The sequence below is a fragment of the Athene cunicularia genome, assembly GCF_003259725.1.
Source record: "Athene cunicularia isolate RWA chromosome 3 unlocalized genomic scaffold, athCun1 chr3_part1, whole genome shotgun sequence".
NCBI lineage: Eukaryota > Metazoa > Chordata > Aves > Strigiformes > Strigidae > Athene > Athene cunicularia.
The window spans coordinates 37,204,148-37,214,831 of NW_020799097.1; the positions used below are offsets into that span (position 1 = coordinate 37,204,148).

General features: G+C 39.5%; 1 long non-coding RNA gene across 1 annotated transcript in view; it reads left to right on the forward strand.

Moving 5' to 3' along the window:
* The first annotated feature begins 344 nt into the window (after positions 1 to 344).
* LOC113478755 overlaps positions 345 to 10,684 on the forward strand; it is a 10,944-nt gene continuing 604 nt past the window's right edge. The window contains exons 1-2 of the long non-coding RNA XR_003398133.1: positions 345 to 475; positions 6,600 to 6,740. This is a non-coding gene — a long non-coding RNA (uncharacterized LOC113478755). The remainder of the gene's footprint in view (positions 476 to 6,599; positions 6,741 to 10,684) is intronic.

Below are 10,684 nucleotides of genomic sequence, written 5' to 3' on the forward strand. Positions count from 1 at the left end.
TCGAGCTGAGGAATGTCTCAAAAACTCACAAGTAGTGAAACTATAGTTACAGGGTGGATAGTGTGGAGTTTGGAGCTGATAAAGCTGCCTGGATGACACAGGATACAGCAGGAGGAGGGAGTTCTGTGAAAACAGGATGGTTTTGCCCTGGGACCTCTTGTAAAGTTTCAAAGGCCATCTGTCCAGTGAATGACCTTTGCTTCATGATCTGCAAAACGCTTATTAAAGTTGACAGCCCTGAATATGCTAATAAAAACTAACAAGATCATGCTAATTACATCATCCCATTAAATACTTTACCCCTCCCCATACATGGGTACATAGGTATGCAGATCAATCTAGGGGACGGATCCAAGGAGTGTGTATAAATTGAGGGGAGGTGAGGAGTGAAAGGGAGAAAGAAAAGAAGACGTGAAGAAGAAGACAGATGAATCCCTGATGAACTTCGATGGGACCAATGCTGGAACCTGGATTGGTGATGTCTATTTCTCTGTTCTCTCTCTCTCTCTCTATATATATATATATATCTCCCTCCTTTTCTTTTTCCCCTTTACCCTCATTACCATTAAGAAATGCAAGGCATACTATATTGCTTGCCATAACTTGTTATATACTTAGCCAATTATTGTGTATCCAACTAGTACATTTGTAGGAAGTTAATAAATGTCTGGACTTTGACACTTGTCTCACTGTTGTTCACTCTGTTGGGGATTTATGAATCTATGTCACTTGTCGCCCTCATCTGAGTAGGACATGACACTGTTCATCATCAAAGTTTGAGATGAGTGACAGTGATGAGGCAACGCTAAACAAAGAACAATTCAAGTTTGATATCCAGGAATGCGCAATCTCAACTGGGATTCTAAACAATGCCTTCAAGCAAATCTTTGGGAACAGTCCTATCCCCACAGTTCTTTACTATTTTTGAGAATTCAAAACTGACTTGATTATTTTCAGGCTTGACACTATACTAGTCTGTGTTCATGCTTGCAATAGATAGCAATGCTTTAAAATATGTCTGTTGTTTACTTGGAAGCGGAGAGGCTAAACAACACCTAGCTCAACCCAACGTGAAAGCTGAAGCAGGTTTCTGTTAAGCTTGAATTCTTCATGTCACCTTTGCAGTTTCCGAGTTTTTCTTTAACTTTTGGCTTTGTAGCCTCAGAGTAACTTCAGTCAAAATATCTGAGCATTGTCAGGTTTCAGGTCAAAATTATTTCAGAAGTAGAGTTTTATATGATTTCCACCCAACAGTAAATCCCTCCCTGCATCCGATATTCAGCCTAAGATCACTTGAAAAGTTTTAGGTTTTGTGGTGAATGTTTCTCACAGCTCTAGGTTGAAGAAAGCTGGAATGTTATAGTCCTCTCAGTGGGCTTCAGCCAAATCCCAGCTAGTTTGATAGGCATCTTCAGGACTATGAGGAGAAGTGGATCAAGGCAAAGATTTTACTGGTGTGCAGAGTCAAATTCTCAAACAGTATGCACCGAACAGTGCCAGGTAGAACAATAAAACAAGATAGCAATGGTTTTGGGGTTTTTTCACTTACTAGTTTCAAGTAACAAATATTGAAAGCAAAGTTCATGGGAAAAACCTTATGAAACACATTTCTTCTTCTAGACTCATTCCTACAATAATCATCATTTTAGAGTCATAGCAACAAACATTTTCTACAGACTGTTTAAAATGGGCAATTTTTCACTCTCAGAGACAGTCAATTCCAAAACAAGGATGATACCCCAGGTAGATGCCGCTCTCCTCTGGGTGTGTATTCTGATATAGTCTGGAAAAACAGCAGCACACAGCTTGCCTCACCAGTGCAAAATTATATTTTTGTAATACCCCAAGCTCACAAGCTATATATTGAGCAGCCAGCTATGAAGGACACAGGCAAGGATATTTCTGGAGTGTCCTGCTTAAAATCACAAGGTTGAAATCCACAAAGATATTTACACTACTCAGAGTCTCATCACACAGTTCAGCTGCTACCTACCATCAAGCTTGCCCAAAGCCCCTTCCTTTCCTCTGTTTATCTGTAGTCCCCTGGGCAGCTAAGTTTCTGCACATAGGAGTCACAGAGCCCCCTTCGTCCCAACTACACAGAGCACCACCATAGGAAACTTCTACACCAGAGGTATCTGAGAGGGTAGATACACTGGCCTCCAGCATCAAACACACATAGCCCAGCCAACAAAAGCCATGAGCTGACAATTCTGTCAGAGGTGTGGTATGACCATGAGCAACCTACCTCTGTGCAAGGGGGCTCTGGTGGGTCCATTATATGAAGGCAGCTGTAAAGAAAGTAGCTTTGGATGGCAGGTAGGGCTCAAACCTCAGGAAAGGCATGATGTTCTATCCCAATGCCAAACTGTTTTTCAGAAGGCATGTTACCTGCTCCAGGCTCAGGCAGCGGTTTTCAGTGTTGGTGTCAGCCTTGGATCCTTGGAGAGCTCCTTTTAGGATACACATGCTCCCTGGACATAAACGGACTCACACATAGGAATGTGCCTCTTCAGTCTTGTCTCTCATTATCATGAAAAAGGGGCAAGGAAATAATTTTACAACACATTTCATGAAAAGGAAATAAGTTAGTTTATTTCCTTTCCTTTTCCTTGCCTTTTTCTTCATAACTGTTATCCAAAGGCCATAAAACCAAAAGTATCTAAATATTAGTTCCCCCATTTGAAAATTTGAATTACTAACTCTTATCTGTAACGAAAAAAATATTTGCAACACCATTTTTAATTTATCATGCTGACTAGATTAAAAAATCTGAAGAAATTACATTGAAAACATTGCAAATCAGAAAAAAAATTTGCAACAGTCCTCGTTAAAATTATTTTAAACATAACACCTCATATAGCAAGCTCTCCGACAGACTACCTGTATGTTTGATCACTGGAGGCAAAGATTCTCCTTCAAAGAAGAGGACATTCAAGGTTTCCCCTCACTCAAAGTGTCCTACAGGAAGGATAATGGACCTGATGGTAATCTGATGGTAATTTCTGGGCAGGCACATGGTCTGTTAAACTTCATTCAGAGGACGATTTTCTGATCCTTATAGGCTTAACAAACAATACAGCCTGTTACACCGGCTGAAAATGAGGCCCTGCGGGTCAGTTCTGCAAAACCACAAACATACCACCAAATAGAAAGGATTACTAAGCTCTGTTCAAACAGGACTCTCCTGGCAGGTTGTGTTACGCAACTTTTCCAAAAGCATGTTAGATATTGGCAGATGCTGAGAAATACCTTCCAAGTCTTTTTCTCTCTCTCACTCTTTTTCTTCTTTCTTTAATAGTCAGTCAGTTTGGTGTCCTGGAGAGAGAAAAAAATGTTCCATGAAGAAATCACTTTGAAGCTTAATTTTTCACTGCCAAAGTACTTTGGACATTCATTTTTTCCAGTCTTTCTCTAACTCTTGTTATCACTACTGCTGACTCATCTCCTGATGCAGAGGGAAAAACAGTTTTATGAGAACATGAAGAGGTCACAACTGAATTATTCTGGCTGTTATAAATGGCTCTGCATCTCATTCTCTGCACTGCTATGGAACAGATTTTCATAATTTCTGGATCAAAGCTAGTGCTCCAGGGCAGAAGGGTGCCCAGAGCGGTGTAGAAGCATGTAGCTTTACCTCTAGGGCAGAAGGAGCATCTCCTGCCCAGCTGCAGTGAAAATCACTCTCCTGCATACTGCTGAAGTAATACTCCACAGCAATCCCATTCAGCTTTCCCTGGTGGGGAAAAAAAAAAATATCTCCAACATTCCCTGTAAGTGGTTATGAGGTGCAGTAAATAAGGACTGATACCTCAAGATGCTTCTGGAGAACATAAAAGCTCTGCTCTTTTTTTCTCTACCTCCAAAACTTGGACAGGCATTTTGTTTTTATCAAAAAGAAATTAGATTATTTCTCCCTCTTTCATAAAATCCCATGTGTTCTCTGCACATATATGCACAAAAATATATTTGAAAGCAAGTTAAGTAATTGCAATAAATCACTATCTCAGTGAATTTCACGGAATTTCACCTGCACTTGCTGTCAGCAAATCTTTGACAGAGGAGTTATGAAAGAAAGAGTTTTAGCTGAAGTTATTTATAATTTCCTTTAACAAAAAACGCTTGGATATTATGCTGTTTGTGAATAGCTCACTGTACATACTTATAATGACACTGTGTGTAACTGCATCCCATTAATCAAACAGATGGTTTTGTGTCTGTTCCCCTTTCAGAGGCAGAACGTTATGTGATGAGAATATAAACAGACTGTGCAGCTGAACATAGCATTGACCTGTAGTGAATCTTTAAGCCTTTTTGCTTTTCTCAAGATTTTTCAAGATTATTAATCAAATGAGTGTGTGTATCTGTGTCCACGTTAAGATGCCAGAGATAGGTCAGGAAGAGACATAAAACTGAAAAATCACTACTGGCTTTCAAGAATGACTCCTGGATATTTTCCTTACCATGAGCTACACTATACAAGCCATGAGGCATATGTGAACTAGCAGGCTGTTTAACTAATCGTCATCTGGTGAAATTAAAGAGCATCTTACAGCCTGCACACTAAATTGAGTCTTCATATTATTTTTAGGCAAAGTGACGTAGTCTCAGTAAGACATGGTAAGCTTGCTCCTGTCCTGAAATAGGTTTGCCTTGCAGTTCTCACCCTCATCAGTCAAAATAGCCCACAAGCAGACTGAGCAGCATATTCACTGGCCTGCTGCTTTAAAGCAGCGTGGTGCCAGCCTGAGGACTTAGGGCATTTCTGCTGCATGAGACCATCCTGGAGCAGGTGTGCCCTTTTCCCATCACCTACTGCATTAACACCTTCAAGCAAGGCAGACAGAGGAAGGCTGCTCATGTTTGGCAACCTTTTAGGTTTTAGGCATGGGATGGTTGTTACGTGATTACCATTACCACAAAGAAGACTGTTCTGGACAGAACAGAAGTCAAACTTTGGCTGCTTAGGAAGTAAAAGACTAGGATGACAACACATTCTAAGCATGCCCAACATTAGGCTGCAGCTGAGAGAAGGTCTTGAGGATTGCACTGTTGGAGGCAAGGACCTACATCTCTCCAAAGTCCTATTTCAGGTCCCCACTTCCTCAAATCAAGTTCTTGGTGCACTTTGTTCCATCTCAGTCAGTTATTTGGAATTGTCACTGAAATTCGGAATATTTTTCATTAAGATCTACTGTGGGAAGGCTGCAATAAGCATGATGAAAAGAAAGCAAGAATAAATCTCCCCAGGACACATTAAAACTGAGGACTGATGGCTGAGATTACTGTTGGCATCAGCTGCCTCTGAGCATTTCCAGTCCTGGCATTATGAGAGTAGTGATAAAATATGGCTAGGGTCTGTCAATCCCTATTTCAGCAGAGGACTTCACAGTTGAATAAACATACTTCTAAGCACTGCAGTTTTATTTTCTTTTTAAGCACGTAGCTTCTTTATCCCTTCACATAGAAATGGCTTTCATAGGAAATTTAAGATAAATAGAAGAGAAAGTTCAGTATAGACATGTGGTGTTCATCAAGGAGAACTTCCAAATCAGCAGGAGTTTTCTTTCATAGAGCTGGAAACCATCACCATACCATCATCTGCTCATTTGGATCCCACCAGCTACCATGGCTGAAAGCCATTAGTCCCCTTGTCTGCCAGTTTGACGAACAGCGCACTTTCAGAACTTTAGTCTCCAGGGGTTGATAAAATGGGGGGAAAAAAAAAACCTTATCATGACTGGTACTTGCCTATTTGTATTTCCAGGCATGGGTCTTGAGCTGGTTACTCCTTGAATTGCTCTCAAAATGCGAGATCACTATAGCAATCACAGTAGAAAAGTTAACTTGCTATGACATTAAGGATTGCGCTTGGCCATGCATCATACAGAAGCACAGGGCACACATCTCCTGCCATCAGATGGGTACACATCTGGCCTCTTAAAATTTCCAGTGATGAGAAGTCTCCTCCCTCAAGGTTGGATGGCTTATTTTGAATCAAGTCAGGATAAGCATTATGTAACCTCTCTACAAGAGATGACTGCAGTAACTGTCCTTCTGATATATTTATCTATTCCTGTAGGTTTCTTCTGAAATACTTTCCTTTTTTGCCCTGATGTTTCCATTGAACTTGCTTGTTCTTTTTTCTTTTTTCATGATTTTATTAACTCTTGTCAGCTTTCAATTAGCTGCTTTCACTGTTCATACTCCTTAAAAGTTGCAACTATTTATTTTCTCCTTTTACATTCCTTTCCTGGTTTGCATGTTGCAAATACTTACACTAATCCAGTAGAGGCTTTGTAAATTGCAGTCCTCTGTGTGATGAAGTCTGAGGCATAGGATGATATCTCATAGGTCACTATACAAAGGGGAGACATACTAAAGAAGTCGATTTCTTTTTCAGAATTAGAGATGCTTTCCATGGACCTGTTGAATGAAACAGGTCTAGATGTGCCAGGTGAAATTCTGGCTCTGTCAGAAGAACATTTATCACAGTTACAATTTCTCCATTTTTATCTCCTCTCACCCCAGCTCTGCCTCGAGTCTTATAGAACGAACCATCCATTCTCCAAACACCACATTTTCTAATGCCATTTCAGTGCACAATGAACCCCTTATTGTTGGAGGCCACAAAATGACCTCTCTTCCTGCATACACCAATCCAACCTTCGTGCTTAAGAATGGGACATTTTTCCTTTGTGGACCACAACAGAGAGTCTGCATCCAAAGCTCTTTACAAGGTGAGTTACTCTATATACACCCTGAACGGTATCCTGATAGCTAATCCAGAGCTCCCAGTGGCAGAAACAAGGTGATCTCTAAAGGCAACTCACACAGAAGGTTGCCAAGAGAGCTCTTTTCAACCATCTTCAAATATAAGGAGACGTTTTCTCCACATTTGAGTTCTTTTCCCAGGAAACATGTTGAAGTTCGTCCTCAGCACAGTTGACCTCTGACCTAAAGCAGATTCAAGAAATCCAAGAAAGTGATTTTGTAAGTATAATAAAGGCTCCATGCTGGCCAGGATACTTCACTGGATATGCACAGAAGATGCAGCAAAAGTTTTCTAGTCTGATTCCTCCCCAGTTATTTTCCCAGTTTCCATTTCTCTCACTCTGATATGCTCTTCATCCAATACAAATTATCATTGTGTTACTTAATTTTAAAATTAAGTTTACAGGCTATTTTGATCATGTGTAGGTGTAAAGAAAAGATTTGATTCCAAAAATCTGTAAAACTATTTGCTACTTTTGGCAACAATATAGTATCCTTCTATTGTTTTTGTAACGTACAGCCAACTATACCTGATTCTTGTGGAAACTAGGCTTGAAAGAAGCTTTGATTTCTGTGTATTTCCATTACAAATCCTTTGAGTATTTCAAAGCCCGTGGACCTTATGGTAATAACTTACAATATGTCTTGATGAAGATCTTAACCCAGGATGTCAATACCAGAGAAGCTCTCTAGGATAAATAGCACTGCATATAATACTGAACAAGCTGCTGTTTCTTTCAAGTTTTGATAGCTAGAGAATACAAGCCAAGTGACCGTGGCACAGCCCCAAGCATGTGTGATTCCCTCACCTAGCTTCCTTGCTAATGAACAGGATCAAAAATGCCAAAAAAACATCAGTCTGAACTTAGTTTTTGTTCAAGCAATGTTCACTCCTGCAGAGGCAGCAGTTATTCTCCATGTCAGTAGTCACTAGCAGAATTCTTCAGAACAAAATTCAAAACCTTTGTTCAGCATCTGAAATGAATGAATTCTTTGACTGAGCTGTGGCAGTGTGTAATGAATAATCTCTCTGCAGTTTCTCATTTTTACTTGCGATGATCTTCACTACTTGTGTATGCTTTTACTTGTCAGTAGGGCACTGAAACACTGATCACAGAAAAGTAATTGTCATTTATATTCCAGCAGAGCAACAGATAGACCTACACCAAAATAATTTCTGTTCATACAGATCCCAGTTCGTTCTTCACATTGCAAGGCAAAAGACTCCAACCTGGACATTTCTGGGATGTGAACTTGACAACTCAGGGTCACAGCTCATTTTCAATATCCAGCATGTTTGCAAACCTTTTCTATGTCTCCTTTCTGAGAGAGGGTAGTGGGGGTGTCAGTGCAGTAAGTTAACCCAGATAAGGTCTTGATGTCAGATTTTGAAATAGTGTCTGTGATTTTGAGCATAGCACTAAAGTTTTCAGTGTTTTTGCTCCCTTGCTCAAAGGTAAGCACTCAGATTGCCCACTTCACAAAATTATGATGAAGATTAATTGATTATTATTTCTACAATGTTCAGCTACTGCAGTGAAAAAAATATCAAAAGGTTTTTTAAAAAGGAACATTTGTTGTCTTTCAGCTGCAAGTAAGATAAATAAAGTCTATTTATCCCCCATATTAGAGTTGACTATAGCACCCGTACTTGTAAGGAAACAGCATCTTCATCAAGAAGTTCTGCTGACTGTGCTAGAACTTCCTCCATAATCCATTCATTTGCCTGCATTAAGGATATTAATGATCTACTCCAAAAGGAACAACATCCTACAATGCACGTTTTGCACATACATACCTCTATGAAAACTCCTGATACCAATATACACAGTATGCCAAGAAAAGTACATGACAAAGGAGCAAGTACTGGATTATTCCTTTCAGATGATGAATAGTAATGCCACAGTTTATTGAAAAACATCTGCATTTGGATAGTCTCCTATTTCACTTTTCAGTGCTAGGCATGCTGTTTCTCCAGGTTCTTTGAGGTTTTGTTTCAGTTGTCAGGAGAAAGGTTTTTAAACCTTTTGTTTTCTCTCATTTTTACTCCATTTATTATTTCTAAAATAATGAATGACCAAAACTTCGATTTATCAAGGATGATAGTTCAGTATCTCTCTCTGAGACATCAGTTAAAGGTCATTTATGGACTTCATGTTTACTCATGTACTTAATGTGGCTGATGAAGTGCCAGTTTTTTTAGAACTTGCTTATAAATGTCTGTCTTGCATTTTTGCTGTAATTAAGAGAGAAAAAAAACAATGAATAAAATAAAATTGCTGAAATAATGACCTGCATTTGTCTTTAATGGAAAAGGTTAACTATCGAAGGGAAGGAAGGCTAGATATGTGGCTAAGCATTATGAGTATTAGAGAAGTGAGATACTGATTCTGTCAGATCTAATCAAATTGCACAAGTAGGTGTTTCTCTACTGATTTAAACAAACCTTTACCCAGTTTCACAAGTGGGAAATCTGATGCTGAGATTGCAGTTGCATCTGGCAAGTGAAGCATCAGATGACACTGGCTTCTCAGAAGTTGTAGCACATATAGTCTGGTTGCACCAAAAAAAAATACAAGTAGTGCTCTCTTAGGTGCAGATATATTCATGTGGATGAAAACTTTCTCAGTTTGCAGGTCTTCTCTTTCTCAAGGGTATAAAACTGATAGGAACAGGCCTGCAGTTTTCAAGGACAGTCATAAAAGCAGTGATTATGGCACTAAATTAATTTGGTGACCTTGACAGACAAACTGCATACAGCTGTGTTTTGAATGACCAAGTTGAGAATCAAGGACACTGTGAGTTCCTGTGGCTTTGGGTAGTTATCTTTTGGTACGGTAGGTGAAAGAAAGAAGGATCGTTATTCCAATCACATTTGCCAAAAAGTCAGGAGTGGTTACACAAATATATTACAAGACAAATGGAGAAAGAAAAATGATAGTTTCCTGATCCTTCTTAAAAATATAATGTTCGCTGTGGGATATAGGAAGAATGAGCAGTGTCTGGAGCAACACAATAGTGAGGATTGTTTCTATAGTGTATAATGCACAGATCATTTATAAATACGATTTATAAGATAGTGATACACCAGCTTCTTCAGAAAGAGAACATCAGAAATATTTTTTTCCCCTACTGAGCCATTACCTATAGAGTTTCTTCCTAAGTAATGTATGCTGCATTGAAAGCTCATCTGCCATCTATTACATGATGGAAGTTTTCAGACTTATTGCTGCTACAAATCTGGTAGACATATGAATTTGAAACTCCTTAGTGTGAAGGCACATGAATCAAGGATTCTTGGTTGGGACCCTTCTCTGTCTCTACCCTCTATATGGGACAGAATTTAGTGCAGATAAACCTATACTCCAGCCTTTACAAATACAGGCATAAAAGCTACACCTTCTGCTACAGAACGACTGCTAATAATAGTGATTTAATTTAATAAACATTGCTCCCTTTGGAGAGCATGAAATCTGGAATGCTTTTGAAAATCTGCTGTAAGCACATGGGCATGCAGTGACCATGCTTGGAAATGATAGTCTTAACTTCTGTTTGCAGCCATAGCTCTTTTAAATATGTTCTTCCAGCTGCTGAGAACGCAGTCTATAAACCAAACTCTGGCACTTACTAACTGTTCTAAAGGACAGCAGATCTGACCGGCCTCAACCCTGGTGTTCACTGCCTGTCCCAGAACCATCTGGCAAACTACAGATGACTCTTAACAAGGAGCTTGGAGAAGAGTTGGGAGCAGGTGTCCCTCTACTGAGAAAGGCAAAGTAGAAGCTGAACTCCATTCCTGTTGAGCTCCACTTCTTGACACTTTTGATGCAATTTATACTCCAGAAGTGTAAGGGAAGATGACAACTGCTTTTGATTTCTCAACAGGAGGGTAGGTCTAGAAGTCCTAGAT